This window comes from Lactuca serriola, chromosome 8 (genome assembly GCF_051521515.1).
Source record: "Lactuca serriola cultivar US96UC23 chromosome 8, Lser_US96UC23_V15, whole genome shotgun sequence".
In the NCBI taxonomy this organism is placed as follows: domain Eukaryota; kingdom Viridiplantae; phylum Streptophyta; class Magnoliopsida; order Asterales; family Asteraceae; genus Lactuca; species Lactuca serriola.
Genome location: NC_136415.1, coordinates 24,270,572 through 24,284,728, shown reverse-complemented (window position 1 = coordinate 24,284,728; position 14,157 = coordinate 24,270,572). Strand labels below are relative to the sequence as shown.

At 40.5% G+C, this 14,157-nt stretch overlaps 1 pseudogene; it reads left to right on the top strand.

Annotated features, from left to right (window-relative positions):
- Positions 1 to 10,726: 10,726 nt before the first annotated feature.
- LOC145071801 (5S ribosomal RNA) lies at positions 10,727 to 10,843 on the top strand (annotated as a pseudogene).
- Positions 10,844 to 14,157: the final 3,314 nt, after the last annotated feature.

Here is a 14,157-nt window from a genome sequence, read left to right as displayed (position 1 = left end):
GGCTCACCAATGCGCTTGCGGCATTTATGGATTTGATGAATCGAGTGTGCAGGACGATGCTCAATCGATCAATTATTGTTTTCATCGATGATATCCTAGTCTATTCCAAGTCCGGGGAGTAGCATGAGGGCACCTTCGAGAACTTCTGAGGGTTTTGAGGCGAGAATGGTTGTATACCAAGTTCTCAAAGTGTGAGGTTTGGTTACGGGAGGCCCAGTTCTTGGGACACCTCATTAACTAGAACGAGATTTTGGTCGACCCGGCTAATATTGAGGCTGTTATGCAATCAGAGGTCCCGAATTCTCCCTCAGAGATTAGGAGTTTTTTTTGGGATTAGCAGGGTATCATCAGAGATTTATTTAGAATTTATCCAAGGTTTCTATACCCCCTACTCTTCCGATGAGGAACGACATGGGTTTTCGTTGGGGGCTTGAGCAGCAAGCTGCATTTGATACACTGAGACTGAAGTTATGTGAGACCCCAATGTTGACTCTTCCTGGGGGTGTTGAGGATTTTGTTGTATATTGTGATGCATTCATCACTGGTTTAGGGGCAGTAGTCATGGATAAATGGAGGGTGATTGCTTATGCTTCCAGGCAGTTGAAGTTGCATGAGTTTCAGTATCCGACACATGATCTGGAGTTGGAGGCGGTGGTGTTTTCCCTCATGATTTGGTGGCATTATCTGTATGGGGTCCAGTATACAATCTACACAAATAAGAAGAGTGTGAGATATATCATGGATCAGTCGAATCTGAACATGAGACAACTTAGGTGGCTTGACTTGTTTAAGGATTATGACTGCAAGATTCTTTACCACGCGGGGAAAGCGAATGTGGTCGTTGATGCTTTGAGACACAAGTAAGCTAGTTCTCTTATTGGGAGCTTATGTATGAGGATTTCAATTGATTCGCCACTTTTGGATTTGATTAAGGAGGCTCAGGCCGAAGGAGTTAAGAAGTAGGAGTGCATCAAGGGTGAGATCTACATGTTTTCTACCAATGGTTGTGGATTATTGTCCCAGTGCGGTCGGGTTTGGATACCAAATTTTGGTGGATTAGACAGACTGTGCTGGAGGAGGCACATAAGTACAAATTTTCGATACACCCTAGAGCCACCAAGATGTATTTGGATTTGCAACTTAGTTACTGGTGGCCGTGTATGAAGAAGGAGATAGCCTGGTATGTTGAGAGGTGCTTGACCTATTAGATGGTCAAGGCCGAGCACCAGAGGCCTGCATGGCAAGCTTTAGCTTTTGAAGTTTCCCATGTGGAAATGGGAACAGATCACCATGAATGTCACAACCAGGAAATTCGATGCCTTATAAACATTTAACAATGATAACAAATGTGATCCAACAATGTGAAAGCATGTAGGATGCTTATTCAATAACAACAAAATTTCAATCAAACACTTCATACAAGCATTACAAATAGTCAACAAAGAATTGGAAACCCTAGAAATCCCGGTTTAAGTCCATTATGGACTAGGATTTCTCTATTGGGCCCAATGGGCCAATAAGCTTCCAATTTGACTATCTTGGGCTTAGAACTCTTAAATGGGCTCTAATTGGAACCACCTCCATATATTTTAAATATTTTGGGCCATATTGGGCCTAGAATGAAATAAAATACCTAAATGGACCTTATTGGGCCATAACTAACCTAATTTAGCCCTAATAGGTCATAAAAATCATATTCTTATTTATTTGGGCCAAAAATCACCTAACTTAACCACAAAATGGGCTTAATCATTCAAAGCCCAAAAATCTTCTATTTCCCTCTCCATTTTCGGCCTAAGCCCACAAAGAAAGAAAGAGTTGACTTTGTGGTGCCAATTCATTTTTATTTAGTGGATTTCCATGCATGTTCTCATACTTCCATGCAACAATCCCATCACCCTTCTCTCTTCTTCTCCCTCTCTTCCTCTCGGCCGAATCCAAACAAACACACACACATACACACACACACACTTCACTCAAAATTCTCTCAAGAAACTCTCTCCATTTCTCTCCAAATTTTCGAGATCTAAGAGGCTTTCAAAGAGATTCTTCCACAAAAATCATCATCCAAGGTAAGTTGATGTTTGATCCATGCTTTAACTCACTTCATTTCATCAAAAATCATCTCTTAATCCATTCTAATTCATGATCTTGCATCTTAGAGCACACTAAGTTCGAGATCCATCCAAGAAACTTGCTAGGACCGAAAATAGCACCAAACTTCTCCCAATCTTCTTCAAAACTGAAACCACAACTCAAGGTGAGCTTCATACCCCTTTCTTTTCTGTTTTTATGAGTTTTATGGGGGAGAATACAAGAAAATGTTTAGATCTATGTGTATATGTATGCTATGTGTGATTTGATGCATGTATGTGTGAGATTTCATGTGTTTTGTGATGAATAGGTTACCAAAAAGGGGTGTAAACCCAAGATCTATGACACAAGAAAGGAAAAAACATAATCTAAGCTATTTTACACTAAACAAGTCAATAATAATAGCTTATAAGGTCATGATGAACATATTCTAACATAAAACCCATTTTTGGGCTTAAATTGTCAAAAATACAAAACTTGGGATACAAACCGACAAGTCACGGTTTCTTGAAGGTCAAAAAGGGTCAAAACAGTTTCTATAATCATTTTTCTGAACATTAGAATTTTCAAGGGACTTAAAATGTAAATTTTTAGCTTAATGGGCTAATTTTGGGCTTTTCGGCCCAATAAGCCTCAAAATGCGAAAAATGATAAATTTTAGGGGCTGAAATGAAACTTTCTGTAAAACAGGGGGTAATTAGCATGAGAAAATCATTTTATGAGTCAAAAATGCTTTTCACTATCAAAAAGGACCAAAAATGTAAAGTTTTTAGATTTTGGGCCAAAACTGTAAAAGTTGTGAAAAATGGGGCTTTAACTGAGAAACACTATACTGGAAGGGCTGAAGTTGTCAACAAAATAAATTTTGGGTTAAAATTGTGTATTCATCAAATAAATAATACAAAAGTGTCAAGAAAATGTTTTAAGGACTAAAAATGAAACTCTTTTATATAAAAGGACCAAAAGTGTTATTTTTATAAAAGAAAGATTGTGAAAAGGGTCAAATTCCACTTTTAAACAATTAATTCATTAATTCAAAAATACAAGATCCACAACTATTGAGGAAATGGGAAACAAATACACTCTCAACAACAAATATCGTTACAAACGAAGTGATTCGGTCTCGAATCAATACAAAACAACAAGCGTTAAGCAAAACCATCTAAATAAATACGCGATAACTACGATGAGCAAACTTACAAACTTTGGGCTTGGAAGTTTGAAATCATGCTTGTTGGGCCTTGCTAGCCCATTAAAATGATCTTTGGGCCCAAAGGGAATATGCTTATGTGCTATTGGCCTCCTATGACCCGATTTCTTGTAAAAGGACTTTCAATGGCCCTAATGTGCTATTGGGCCTTAGTGGCCCATTAGTATTGCTAGTGAGGTCAAGAAATCAAATGCAAGTTGGGCCCACGTGCCTTTCGCATTCCCGACAGCCTAAATAACTCACGGAATATAACGGGACTTCGTACTCCCTTTTTCGTCGTTTGTTAGGCTTACGAGTAATCAAGGTAAATAGATTCAGGGCGTTAATCAAAAGTAATCATGGTTGTTGGATTAAGTGAGTAGTGACGGGCGACGCCTTTAAGGATCGTTCGAAACCTGTAGTTATAAACTATACATTTCCAAATGCATGATTATAACAACTCACAAACCCTAATTAATCCAAAGCCACCCGAGTAATCAAAAATCATTCGTCGTGACGGTATAACAAATTGAGAATTCACTGTGTTTTATGTAATGGGAAAACATCGGGTTTTCCTGGGAAGTTCAACATTTTCACTTGTGCGATCATTACAGAAGTTCAACAATTATACATGTTTTAAAAATCAACAAGCATATATTCACGGATCTTCACACTTTTTATAAACAATGATCTTTTCAGAAAATATCGGATTTTCTGGGTTTTACAAACTACACCAAATCATTTTACTACAACATTGCTTATGAACTCACCAACATTTCATATGTTGACGTTTTTCAAAATTAACTTGTATTCTCAGGTAACAGGTAAACCGGAGAATAAGTACCAAGTAATGTCTGGATGTTTTGCTTATGATATCTATCAGACAGTTTATGTTATGAAATTGTAATGTTTAAAACAATGTACTGGATGTAAGCAATATCAGTTGTATCATTTCAATGCATGGTGACGATTTATGTTATGATTCATGTATATTCATTGTGATGGTATTCAATTTAAGTCACAAGAGCCCTCGGACGTTTCTGCCGTCTGGTTCGGGGGTGTGACAGGTTGGTATCAGAGCTCTGTTTATAATGAACTAGCATATCTAACCACATATTTATATGCAACTATAAACCAAAAGAGGGACTAACACAACTCTGAACAAAACAAGCAAAACATAACAATAAAACATCCTTGCTTGTGTGAATTAGGAAAAAGAACATAATACCGAACCAAACAAGATAATACTAGCATCTCAGTTAAACCAGGACTGTTCATAGTCGTATCAAGGAGTGGATCTAGCCTGATCAACTACATTTCCTCCAAGGTACAACTATCACATGTCCCGAGGAAATCGTGATGGCTAGGGAACCTAAAAACATACCCCTTTATCACCAAGAAAAGAACATCAGCTCGATCTATACAATAATGGTAGCGTCCTAGGAGTAATGATAGTTTATTCGTATACCTCCTCTCAGTTGCTATGGAAGGGGAGCAGCAGGGCATTCAGTTCCATCAGGTCTTAGTAGCCCACGAGATGATCAAAGATGAGCCGGAAGGAGATCAGGGGGGAGCACATGCCGTGGGACCTGACGAGTATACAGACACTGACTACGAGTTCGTTGAGGCTGAGTGTAGTGACAAAGAACATGGTTTGGCATGCGGAATTAAAGCTTGCACAATTGAACATGGTGATTTGGGTGATCAAGAGATGTATTGATTGTATATGGTGTTACAAAAAGGATCTAGATCTAGGCTACATAAATAACACACACTTACACACTTACTTTTACACTCTCAAGCACACCTCTACAAGTGGTATGAACCCACTATTTATAGAGGTGTTTACATGTCTCTCTCTCACTCTCTATCTCTCATGTGTCACAAGGCTAATACTCTACATGCAAGTGGGTTTTACAAAAGTCAAACATTACAAAGTCATTCATGGAAAACTTTGTACCCTAACATTCTCCCCCTCAAAGTTAGGAATGAATGACCCACTTCAAATCTTCCAAAGTCAAGCACTACGCGGTTCGAGCCTCAAAGGTGACACATGTCGAAACGAACTTCAATCTTCAATTCTTCCATGATTCTTCAATTTGGGCTCTAGGATGTGAGACCATACAATCCGAGCAGCAACGAATGATTAACTTCAAATAATCACCCCAAAGTTGCGCATAAAAACACACCCCAAAAATCTTCAATAAACCAAACCCATTTCGAATACATCACTTCCGAACTTCCAATTGCATCATCTCGTGGCTTCAAAACATCAAGATCACTTCGGTCTTCAAATCCGCGTAATATGAAAAATTAAAGTTCGAATTTCCATATAAAACTTCTCCCCCTTTTGATAATTGAAATTTGATTATAAAACTCCAAGGAAAAAGAACGTGCTCTATTCGAAATTTTTCATGTCAAAACTCCCCCTTAACATGTGGCATAAACTTTGTGCTTCAATCCGGAAAACCCAAAAAATATTCAATTTTTATCGTCGTTCACGGATTGCCTTTGACAAAATTTTTAAAAATGGGTAGAAATTGGCAATTTCAAAATTCTGCAGTGACCCTTTGCGCCAAAAACAGTCAAATATGCGAAACACACCCCCATTTGAGAAACTGGGTAGAATGTGTAAATTCGCACAAACTGTAGTGACCAGATTTGAAAATATTCTCATTTCTCAAATTTTTTACCCCAAATGGGAAACTGGGTAAATTTTATCATCTTGCGAAGACTGCAGGGATGCGAAATGGAAATTTTGCATTTTTAGTCATTTTATAACCCCATTTGCGAAGTTGGACAAATTGTGTCATTTCGTGAAAAGATCAGGGACCAAATTCAAAAATATTTGTTTTCTTCTTCATTGAACGAGTTATAACAGGGACGCTTCACATATTCACATTCAGTCAAATTTTTCGCATCGTAATCTTCTCAAATCACTTGCAAAACAGATGCGAATGAACAACTTTCACATATGCGAACTCAATCATCAATCTTAGATGCGAATGAAACACTTTTATACCAACCCAATCATCAAATGCGAATATTATTGACCTTATTTGCAAACTGCTTTTGAGACACAGATGCGGACTTGCACAAATCAAATTCGCAATTATCGACATCTGAATATGCGAATCTAAAATCGATTAGCCCAATTTCCATTTTTCTTGACTTCGCATCGATCATCTGTTCTATATCTCTTCATTCACAACTCAAGGCAGTTCATCAAATCGACTCCAAACATCCGATCATTCTCCAATTCCAAAATCAACTAATTCACCAATGGCAAACCATTCGATCGTTGTTCATCAACATACATTCATTCGTTAATTGAGTTCTTCTATTCACGAATCGTCAATCAACCCAAAAACACACCCACCGACTCCAATCGAGTTAGTCATCAAGAACATCGACAGCACCAAATTCTAAATTACACTCAAATCAGGCTAGATTTTGATTCTTTCAACTCCGAAAATACTTGTAACTATTGATTTCAATGTACAATTTCACCGATTCATCTCTTAATTCCAACTTTTTCACAGTTTGACTTTTTAGAGTCAACAAACCATAAACACGAAATCAACGATTCTAAAATCCAATTTCAGATCAAAAGGTGATAAACCAACTGTTCTTCATGTCCATTCATAAAGTTCTTGAAAAATTTCGTCAACATTAATCATAAACAACTGACTCACTTGATCCTCATCGGTTGGTAATTGAAGAAGTCATAAACAACCGATTCACAAGTTCATTACTACAATCAAAACTCATCGATTGTTAAGACTAATGAGAAGAAAAAACGACTCAAGAACTCAAAAAAAATTGAATGCGATTTCAGATTGTTCAAACTGAACAAGCATATGACGATGAACGCATTTGTATTTGACTGAATGTCGACGAATCAAGGGCTCCACTATTAAAATCAGATTCAATAATATTTGGGCCAAAAAAAAATATGTTTCACAAACAGTTATCGAGTTTGATTTTACTTTTGATGAACAGTGACCGACTCAAAATTTTGGGCTTAAGAATGAAATCGAGAATTGAAACTTATTATAGTTTTGAGTTTGCGTTGGGCTTAATCAAATGATTTGATTGGGCTTTGAAAAAGATATTGAATGATGAACAGTGAATACGTGATTTTGAGAAATGAAGTTTGATCAAAAGAAATTTTAATTGGATCTTCAAAAGGATTTGAAACGAATTCGATCCAATTGAGTCAAAACGATCAAAAATAAAAAAAAACGCAACGCATGAATTCAACGAAATTAAAAGAGATCATAGAGAGAGAGACTCACCAAAATTGTTCAAATTGTGACAAATGTTGCCAAACCGAGAATCGTTCTTCAAAAATCACCTTGATATTGAAGACCCGCTCTGATACCAATTGTAGTGACAAAGAACATGGTTTGGCATGCGGAATTAAAGCTTGCACAATTGAACATGGTGATTTGGGTGATCAAGAGATGTATTGATTGTATATGGTGTTACAAAAAGGATCTAGATCTAGACTACATAAATAACACACTTACACACTCACTTTTACATCGTTCAAGCACACCTCTACAAGTGGTATGAACCCACTATTTATAGAGGTGTTTACATGTCTCTCTCTCACTCTCTATCTCTCATGTGTCACAAGGCTAATAGTCCACATGCAAGTGGGTTTTACAAAAGTCAAACATTACAAAGTCATTCATGGAAAACTTTGTATCCTAACATAGAGGATGACATAGAGGAAGAACAAGACACCGGCGAGGACACTACCACGACACTTGTCAGCAAGGCGTAGCCGGACCATCCCGCCCCACCAGTGAATCCCGCAAGGGAGAATCGCTCCCCCGAAGCTGAGATTGCCGCCCTGCGGCAACAACTATTCGCCATGGAAGCACGTGCAGTGCGAGCTGAGCATGAGAGGGATGAGGTCATTGGAGAAATGACTGAGATGGCTTAGTTGTTGGCTCAACACTTCGGCATATGATCTCGCTACTGTCATAGGGCGCTCCATAGTGTGTTAGGAATAGGCTTATCTTACTAGTACTATGATCTATACTATGTACCATCGACTCTATGTTTAAGTGATTACACTACTCATAGAGTCGTTATGCTGCCGAACTTGTACCGTTTATGTATGCTCCTTCGAGCAAAATCTTCATGTATCAAAGTGCGGATAATATTAATGAAAAATTTTATATGTTTACTGTGATGTTTTAACCTGCTATGTGCTACATATCCATGACTGTGGGCTAAATCGTGAAATTACTTAAGTTGTGCCACACACCTAGTTTATAGGATCACAATATCACAAGAAGCACAGACACTCAACATTTTTCCATTCCATGGCAGAAAGATGCCTCGACGACCAACCCGCAGAAACCCTGAGCCAAACCCGCCCAAATTCAACTATGTTGCTTTTCAGGCAGCGGTATCTGCTGCAGTCATCGCGGCTATGACACAAATTCACCAAGGGAACAATGGAGGAGTCAACGGACAAGGGGCTGGAAGTTCAGACAACGGGATAAATCAAGGACCTACCAAGACATGCTCCTATAAAGACTTCACCAACGCCAAACCATGAACCTTTAACGACACTGGAGGGATGATTACCCTGAAATGATGGATCGAGAAGGTGGAATCGGTGTTGGAGATATGTGAATGCCCTGAGGAGATGAAGGTGAAGTTTGCCGCATGCACTTTCATTGACCAAGCACTCACTTGGTGGAACGGACACGTGGAAAACATGATACTCCCAGTAGCCAATTCCATGCCATGGGCAAAGATGAAAGAAATGCTTATGGCCAAGTACTGCCCTCATGGCGAAATTCAGAAAATGGAACAAGAGATGTGGAATCTCACCGTCCGGAACGCTGATATAGATGCATACATATCAAGATTTAGCGAACTGTCTCTGCTATGCCCCGGCATGATCACCTCAGAAGGAAAGAAGATCGAACGATTCATCTGGGGACTAACCTCCCCGATCCAAGGAAATGTGATAGCTGCAAATCCCGAAACTTTCGACAGTGCCAAGAGATTGGCCAAGAAGCTGCATGACCACAAAAACAAGAAGGGTGAGAAGCCAGTGGAGACTGAAGGTAAGAAGGAAAATGACAACAAAAAGGGAAAGAACAACAAGAGGAAGGGACGTCAATGCTCCGAATCATCTAAGAAGCAGCAAACAGTGGCAGTTAATAGTGCAACCACTCAAGTTCCACCCACACCACATGCTCCAGCCTCAGCTGCTCCAAGTGCTCCTAGGCCTTATTCCGATAATCTTCCTAAGTGCAATAAGTGTGGTCTCCATCATAATGGAGAATGCAGGGAGATGCAGTGCACCAGTTGCAATCAGAAGGGGCACACGACAAAGTATTACATGACCTACCCTCCTCAGAACCAACAACATGGAAACAACAACAACAATAACCGCAACAACAAAAACAACACCGAAAATGGCGGCAACAATGCAGAACCAAGCCACACCTGCTATGGATGTGGAAGGACTGGGCATTTCCGTCAAAACTGCCCCAACAACAACAATCTCGGAAATAGAGGAACAGGAAGGGTGCTGACCATGGGTCAGGGAGAGGCGGTTCAGGATCCCGCTGTTCTTACCGGTACGTTCCTCCTAAACCACACTTATGCATGTATCCTATTTGATACCGGAGCAGAACGAAGTTTTGTGAGCAATAAGTTTAAGCATTTGTTAAAACAACAACCCCAGAAGCTCAATGAAACCTTTACGGTGGAAATGGTCAATGGGAAAACAGAATCCACTGGGGAAATCTATATTGGATGTACCCTAGCCTTAAATCAACATGTATTTCGAATAAACTTAATTCCTGTTTCCATTAGGAGTTTTGATGTGATTATTGGCATGGATTGGTTAACCCCCCACCATGCTGAAATTATGTGTCACGAGAAGATCATTCGCCTTCACCTTTGTAGATTCTGAAAGGTGTTGCATCTTGGGCTCGTTCTTTAGTCCATTTTTGTCTCCGGATTGGGCCTGTCCATCCATGAGTTATTTCTAGGGTTTAGTATTTATAGATGCTTGCATGCATCTTAGTATGTAGATTTGGAAGTCGATTATTTGAAAGATATTATCTTTATCATTTGTAACCCTAATAGCCTCTACAACGGAAGTTCTTTATCGAGCTCTGCTGAGGCTTGAATCTATTGAATCATTCGACATATTTTGATTCATTCTTGTGCTTGATATTACTGTTTAACGTTTTTGTGATTAACCTGTTCAAAGATCTAAACGATCAAAGAGTTTCTTAACTCTTTAATTGGTATCAGAGCCAGGGCACGGGTCGATGTGTTCGACGGGGACGTCGAACCTTATAATGGGGGGGGGGTGAAAGTGGGTTAGATCTGATCCCACATCGGCTGGGATGGAGAACTAAGCATTCCTTATAAGGGGTGTGGATACCTTCCCTATCACAACGCGTTTAAAGCCGTGAGGGCAGCAGATCCCATAAGAACTCTGCAGTTAAGCGTGCTCGGGCGAGAGTAGTACCAGGATGGGTGACCCCCTGGGAAGGCCTCGTGCCGAGTGGCCCAAAGCGGACAATATTGTGATACGTGCCAGAGGGGGATGTTACAAATGGTATCAAAGCATGTTCGCCTTGGCAAATAAGCACCTATAAACCACTGCGTGCTTAGAACATGTTCCGGGGATGCAAGCAGAATTCAGCAGATGACAAGAAGTATTTTGACGACATGATCCAGTGGTACATTCGCTTCAGAGAGACCATCCTTGCCCTAATTCCACGTCTGTTTGAAACCACAAAGAAAGTTCCTGCAGCTGGACCCAACAAGCCAAAGTAGAAGTCTCGCTCCAATTGACGCAAAGGGGGAGATTGTAGGGTCTGAAAGGTGTTGCGTCTTGGGCTCGTTCTTTAGTCCATTTTTGTCTCCGGATTGGGCCTGTCCATCCGTGAGTTATTTCTAGGGTTTAGTATTTATAGATGCTTGCATGCATCTTAGTACGTAGATTTGGAAGTCGATTATTTGAAAGATATTATCTTTATCATTTGTAACCCTAATAGCCTCTACATCGGAAGTTCTTTATCGAGACTGAGGCTTGAATCTATTGAATCATTCGACATATTTTGATTCATTCTTGTGCTTGATATTATTGTTTAACGTTTTTGTGATTAACCTGTTCAAAGATCTAAACGATCAAAGCGTTTCTTAACTCTTCTACCTTCCAAATCATGAAACCCTAATTATTTACGGAGACAAACCCAGCTCGAATCTTCGTCTCATCTCGTGCGTCCAGGCATAGAGACATCTGCAAAAGAAAGATTTGACGTTCCTGGCGCACATAGTGGATAAATCCAAGGAATAGGTTAACGTTCAAGACATTCCTGTAGCATGTGAATTCCCAGACATACTTCCTGAAGATCTTCCTGGAGTACCCCCAGAAAGACAAGTTGAATTTCGAATTGATCTTGTGCCAGGAGCTACTCCCATCGCTAAATCGCCTTACCGATTGGCTCCTACTGAGATGCAGGAATTGTCCAGCCAACTCAGTGAACTCTTGGACAGGGGATTCATTCGACCCAGCTTCTCGCCATGGGGAGCTCCAGTCCTCTTTGTCAAGAAGAAGGACGAATCTTTTAGGATGTGCATCGATTACAGAGAACTGAATAAGCTCACTGTCAAAAATCGCTATCCACTCCCACGAATCGACGATCTATTTGACCAGCTCCAAGGAGCTAGTTACTTCTTTAAGATAGATCTGTGATCCGGGTACCATCAACTCAAGGTCTGGGAAGAGGATATTTCCAAAACCGCTTTCCGAACTCGTTACGGACATTATGAATTTGTCGTAATGCCCTTCGGTCTAACGAATGCCCCTGCCGCATTCATGGACCTAATGAATCGAATCTGCCGACCATTCCTCGACAACTTTGCTATTGTATTCATTGATGACATTATAGTTTACTCTTGAAGCGAAGAAGAGCATGGCCAACATCTTCGACAAATCCTGGAAACCCTGCGAACTGAGAAGTTGTACGCAAAACTCTCCAAGTGTGAGTTCTGGCTTCGTAGCGTGAACTTTTTGGGTCATGTTGTTAGTCAGGAAGGAATACATGTGGATTCTTTTAAGGTCAAAGCCATCGAAGGATGGACAGTCCCAACAACACCCACATAAATTTGCCAATTCTTAGGTCTTGCAGGTTACTACAGGAGGTTCATTAAAAACTTCTCTAAGATCGCCAAGCCACTTACCTCGCTTACACAAAAGGGCGCACCATTCAAATGGACGGACAAACTAGAAGCTGCATTCCGAACTCTGAAGCAAGCACTCTTCAGTGCCCCAGTACTATCACTATCAGAGGGAATGGAAGATTTCGTAGTTTACTGTGACACATCAAATCAGGGTTTAGGTTGCATTCTCATGCAGCATGGAAAGGTGATAGCTTACGCGTCCCGACAACTAAGGACACACGAAGTGAACTATACAACCCATGATCTGGAATTGGGAGCAGTGGTCTTCACCCTGAAGATTTGGAGGCACTACCTTTATGGTACGAAGTGCACCATCTTCACGGACCACAAGAGTCTCCAACACATATTGAATCAAAAAGAGCTGAATATGAGGCAACACAGATGGGTTGAACTATTAAACGATTATGAGTGTGAAATCAAGTACCACCCGAGCAAGGCTAACGTGGTAGCTGATGCCTTGAGTCGGAAAGAGTACTCTAATCATCGTGTGAAAACTCTCACAATAACCATCCAATCTCACCTAACCACTCAGATCAGGGCAGCCCAGTCAGATGCCATGAAGGCGGAAAGCAAAACAAGCGAAGCGTTACGCGGAATGGAGAAGAATCTCACGGTGAAAGAGGGCAGAGTATATTATATCATGAATCGTATTTGGGTTCCTGAACTTGGAGGATTTAGGGAGGTAGTCATGAATGAAGCTCACAAGACGCGATACTCCATCCATCCGGGTTCGGACAAAATGTACTTGGACATTATACAACATTATTGGTGGCCTAACATGAAGGCAGAAATCGCCACCTATGTTAGCAAATGCCTTACTTGCGCCAAAGTGAAGGTGGAATACCAGAAGCCCTCGGGGTTATTACAGCAAACAGTGATTCCCGAGTGGAAATGGGAAAGGATTACTATGGATTTTGTGACCAAGCTACCCAAGTCGTCGGATGGGTTGGACACTATATGGGTAATAGTCGACAAACTGATGAAATCCGCTCATTTCCTGCCAATAAAAGAATCCTACAAGATGGAGAGATTGACAAGAATATACATTCAAGAAATCGTGAGACTTCACGGAGTGCCAATTTCTTTCGTCTCAGATAGAGATAGTAGATTCACTTCACGTTTTTGGCAATCAATTTAGAAAGCACTGGGAACCCATCTCGACATGAGCACTGCTTATCACCCACAAACGGATGGTCAAAGTGAACGAACTATTCAGTCACTTGAAGACATGCTTCGTGCATGTGTGATAGACTTTGGGAAGTCCTGGGATACCCACTTACCCTTAGTCAAATTCTCATACAACAACAGTTACTACTCGAGCATTAAAGTTGCTCCTTTCGAGGCACTGTACGGACGTAAGTGTAGATCACCGTTGTGTTGGGCTGAGGTAGGCGACACTCAGCTAGCGAGGGAACTAGCATCAGACAAGACGTTAACAGGACCGGAGATCATACGTGAAACCACGGAAAAGATAGTTCAAATCAGAGATCGACTACAAGCATCACACGACCGACAGAAGAGCTACGCTGTTAAACGGAGAAAGCCCTTGTAGTTTCAGGTCGGGGATCGAGTGCTGTTAAAAGTTTCTCCCTGGAAAGGGGTTATTCGTTTTGGAAAATGGGGAAAATTGAATC